At 53.0% G+C, this 5,127-nt stretch overlaps 1 long non-coding RNA gene across 1 annotated transcript; it reads right to left on the bottom strand.

Moving 5' to 3' along the window:
- Positions 1–726: 726 nt before the first annotated feature.
- Positions 727–2,327, bottom strand: LOC134452075 (uncharacterized). The gene is made up of 2 exons (XR_010035353.1): positions 2,117–2,327; positions 727–2,035 (listed from the first exon to the last, which is right to left on the bottom strand). It is a non-coding gene; the product is annotated as an uncharacterized LOC134452075 (long non-coding RNA).
- Positions 2,328–5,127: the final 2,800 nt, after the last annotated feature.

Consider the following 5,127-nt stretch of genomic DNA (forward strand, 5'->3'; position numbering starts at 1 on the left):
ACCTGCAACACACCTGTAAGAAAAACCGGAAATGCGGGTTCAACAACTAAACAACCTTTTGTAGAGAGACCTCCCACTCAAGTGCATTCAGCCAATGATGTACCTCCCTCATATAATAGTGTCAGCTATGCATGTCCTATTGAAGGTTGGCATTGCTATTAAAAGATTCTGTGTGTATGACAAACTCTTGGTCCCTTCTCTCTCTCTCTCTCTCTCTCTCTCTCTCTCTCTCTCTCTCTCTGAACAACACCTAATGAGGTTGGGGTGTGTGGGAATATTTTATGAATGTTTGGACCATGGATGGTTCAATAAAAGTCTAAAAGTTAAATGTCTGTCTGTGATCTTATGTACTATTTCTGCCCATCTGTCAGTATCTCTCTCTCTCTCTCTGACACACACACACACACACACACACACACACACACACACACACACACACACACACACACACACACACACACACACACACACACACACGGCAATATTCTACAGCCCCTAGCTGAAGGTCCCCCCTGGTGATGACTGGTTATGTACTTGTATTTACGTACAGTGTAGTGGGCGAGACCGTTACAGGAAGTAGTTCGACTACGCCACCCCCGGGGGTGGAGCCCCCGGAGGAAATGAATTAGGGGTATTTACAGATACCCCGGACCAACACACAATGTACCCGCACAATAGATTACCAGGCAAACACAGGTTCGTGCACAATGGAGGCAGAGACAGTGGTGACAATTAATAATTCAAATCTTTATTATTCTTTGCGTTATAAAAATATATTTCTCTCACTCTTTGTAATAAAATATAAAAAGGTACTCACAATTCACAAAGTGCAGTGGGGTGGGTGTGCTGTCGCAATCACCCGCAGATAGATAAACACTTGCCCCAAAGTATGTTCACGGTAACAGTAAAGTGCAGGGGTGGGTGTGCTGCCACCACACCCGCGGATCTGTAAACACCGGCCCCAAAGTATGTTCACTAATTCACAATAGACAACACACCTGGTAGGCCTAAGGCCTTAGAACCCACACTCAGGTTGGCAGACTTTGCCACTAGGGGCTGGCACGGCTAACACAATAGGGCGAATGGCACACCTCAGGATTAACAAAAGAAAAAGTAAAGAAATAGTTCACAACAAACAGAAATAATTCACGGCAAACAGAAACAACAAGAAATCAGCAAACCATGCAAAATAAATCAAAATCCAGTAAATACATGCAGTTAAATAAGAAATTAGATAATTGGATGAAATAATAAAAAAAAGGAAATTAGGCACAGCAAACGAAAGTAAACGAAAATCAAAACATGAGGTAAACCAACCCCAGAGGCTCAGCTCAGTGCAGTCCCCTAGGTATCCCCACACTCACTCGTCACTCACACACACACACGCACACACACACTGTGGAATGGCTCACACACTAGCTCACACCGAGCCGAGCGCCCACACGCATACACACACACACACACACACACACACTGAACTAAAGCGCGCCAACGCACACACACGCACGAATGTCCAATTTCCCGAGGCCGGAGCAGCAGCCGAAATACGGGTTCCCGGCTTCCAGAGGCACCACACAACCGGGGCTAAAAGTCGCCGCTCGTGCACCTAAACGCGTGGTGTGTCTGACCACGGCCACACGGATACAACCTGCGAGGGAGGAGGAGAGCGTTAGCCAAGCTAGCAGGACACCCACTATCACACGATTCTGCTGCCGAGAGGTTACCTTACCCGGAGATGAGGGTGCACCGATGCGCGATTCTCACAGTCGGAGTGCCAATACAGAGGTACACGGCCGAGGCGCCGGTAGCGACCACACGCTGAAACCATAATAATGGCCGTCGTTAGCAACCATGGTACGAAAACAAACAGTCAGGGCTGGGTAAAGGCACAAGCTAACCCACTATAATACATACCGGCGTGCAGGAGACGGGAAAGGCGCAAGGTAACCGTTGGTATTGTCCACCGAAGTCCTTGCCAGTGGAGAAGCAAGAGATCACTCTAGCCAAGTAAGAGACGCCAAGTTGGAATCACAACCTATAGAACAGCAGACGCGAAGTTAGCCACTAGCCGCTGGCTAGCACATAAACAGCGACAAGAAATGGTCCACATACTCACGAGGACAAGAAATGGTCCACATCTCCTAGATCTGAACTGGACACCGCACTCCTCTCGACGGCGAGGGGAGAAGCAACCACAGCATTCGCCGGTGGCGATGAAACGCGCAAAGGGGAACTTTGCAGGCTTACCGAATACTAGCCACTGGCAGTGTTTATGAAGAGACTTCCCATAAGCCTCTACGAGCGGCGTGGTGACGTGTGCCGCAGCGTCAGACTTTCCCTTAAAGGAGCAGCGCTCGAACACCGGTGGGCCGCACAGCTTGCATCATTTGATTTTGAATTAAAGTACCGCTCGGGTAAATCTAACGGTAATGCGGACGGCCTGTCGCGGCAGAATCAGCCAGACCAAGAAGACGTGAGTGACCTGGTTCCGGGTACAGCGGTCCCTAGATTGCTGCAACAGGTAGCGGCTCAGGGGGATGGCGGCACCGCCTCTCAGTCCAGTGTCTCGGGGTTGTTCCCCCACGCTTTGCCGGTTCTGCGCACTCTGCAAGCAAGTGGGTGCCTCTGGAAGCCGGGAACCCGTATCTCGGCTGCTGCTCCGGCCTCGGGAAATTGGACGTTTGTGTGTGTGTGTGTGTGTGTGGGCGCTCGGCTCGGTGTGAGCTGGTGGTGAGCCATTCCACAGTGTGTGTGCGTGTGTGTACGTTGGTGCGTGTGAGTGTGTGTGGGGATACCTAGGGGACTGCACTGGGGCTCCACCCCCGGGGGTGGCGTAGTCGAACTACTTCCTGTAACGGTCTCGCCCACTACATTTTGGCTTATAGTCGGGCAGGATTGGCATAGGAGCAGAGACACTGGTTTCATTTTTTTAGGTTTTTGTTTTGTCACTCTTTGTAATAGAAATTTGTCATATGGTCAATGGTTGAATGAGTGTATGTATGTGGTTGGTTGAAAGTGAGAGCACCACTGAATAAGCGCTGTGAGTTTGTGTTTTTCCTGTAGAAGCGGAGCAGCAGCCGAGGTTGGGAGACCGCCCCTCTCTCGGGATTTGGACCAGCCATCCCTGTGAGTTTTTGCATTTTCCAAATTTGTCTTGATCGGTTTCCGCAGCATGTCGCGGGACGCACAAGAGGTTAGGGATGAGTTGGCTGAGGTAAGAGCCGAGAATGAGCGCTTAAAGGCCTCCCTCGCCCAGCGGGCCACAAGTACGAGCACAGTAAATGGTAGCGCCCCGGCAGGGCCCGCTACAGAACGTTTGGTCTTTGTCCCAAGGGAAAAGAAGTGCCCATTGTTTAGGGGAAATGGGGGCATAAGTATCGAGGCGTGGAAGGAGGAGGCGGAGGCATGTATGCGGGCGCGCCATTTTTCTGCTGCCGAGAGAGCCTATTTTCTTTACGATCACTTGGATGGCGAGGCACGGGATGAGATCCGCTATAGGCCGAGAGAAGAAAAAGAAAACCCAGAGAAAATCTTAGAAATTTTACAGGAGCTTTACGGGTGCCCACAGTCATACGTGGCCTTGCAGGAGGCGTTCTTTTCGAGAAAACAGCAAGAGGGAGAGACACTGCTAGAGTTTTCAATCGCATTAATGACCCTTATTGATAAGGTTAGACGAAATGCGCCTGAGGGAATTCTTAACGCTGACGTTCTTCTGCGTGATCAGTTTGTGGAGCATGTTAACGAGGGCGCCTTGCGTCGTCACTTGAAGAGTTTCATTCGGACCACGCCGTTAGCCACTTTGATCGCGGTGCGTAAGGAAGCCATGCGTTGGGAACGGGAGGGCGCCGCCGAAATGCAGCGGCCGCGTAGCTTTTCCTTGTCTTCACTCGATCGCTCCCTTGGGGTCCCTGGTACCTCTTGCGCCGTAAGCATGGATCCCCGTGGTGGGGCGCCGACCAGATCTGATATGGAGAAGTTGCAGGCCGACATGGCGAAGCTCATGGAAATGGTGCAAAATCAACAGGCTCAGTTGCAGCATTTTTCTCGGGGTGCGGCCACACAGGGGGAGCCACGGAGGCGAGGTCGGTCTCCTCGGGAGGGACCCCTTGTCTGCTGGCGCTGTCGTGCGACAGGCCATATTGCTGCGGATTGTGACGGAGAACGAGTGGTGGGGCCCCCACAAGCACCCTCCCGTAGAGGCTCCGGGTTTTCGGAGAATGGGCCCCTCCAACCGAACCAGCCCTCGGGAAACTGACGCCCACCGGACTGAGGAGTCACAGTCCGGGGGGGGCCTCTCTTGGCTCACGTAATGCCCTTGCCCCTGCCAATGCCGCCGAGGCGTTACTTTCTAACTGTCCACATCTGCTCGTCCGGATGGGCGGGGTTCAGGTCCCCTGTCTCATTGACACTGGGTCTATGGTGTCCACCGTCACTGAAAGTTTCTTTGCTGCCAACTTCGAATCTATGGGGCAGGAGCGGTTACGCTCATGTCACTGGCTGCAGCTCCGAGCGGCCAACGGCCTAGAGATTCCTTACTTGGGCTACTTGGAGCTGAATATTGAGCTTTGCGGGAAGAGTATGCCTGATTGCGGTGTTCTGGTCGTTCGCGACCCCCCAGGGGGCACGGCTTCCGTGGTCCCTGGGGTTCTTGGTATGAATGTTATCGGCAAGTGTTATAAGGAACTTTTTGGGCGGCACGGTCCCACGCTTTTCGATCTCCCATCAGTGTCAACTGCCCCTCGACCGGTGCTGAAAGCGCTGCAACACTGTCATCAGGCTGAAATCCGGCCCACCCCCGAGACCAGCGGCGTGGTGAATGTCCGGGGCCGTGCGCCATGGCGGGTTCCGGGGGGGACCATGAAGTTGATTCCTGCCACCTGCCCTGAGCAACATTCAGGGCTTGGAACCCTCTTTGAGCCGACGGACCGGGGGTTGCCCGGGGGGTTGCTGGTGTCCCCTGCCTTGGTGCAGGTGACCCGTGGCTTGGTGCAGATCCCTGTAGTTAACGTCGGTTGTACGGACGTCCTGCTGTACCCTCGTACTAGACTCGGACAGGTGAATGCTGTGTCGATCATCAGCTTGCCACGGGACGTGGTGGAGGTCCGTTCCGTGGCCGCCATTACTGAC

Source organism: Engraulis encrasicolus, chromosome 7 (assembly GCF_034702125.1).
Source record: "Engraulis encrasicolus isolate BLACKSEA-1 chromosome 7, IST_EnEncr_1.0, whole genome shotgun sequence".
Taxonomy (NCBI): Eukaryota; Metazoa; Chordata; class Actinopteri; order Clupeiformes; family Engraulidae; genus Engraulis; species Engraulis encrasicolus.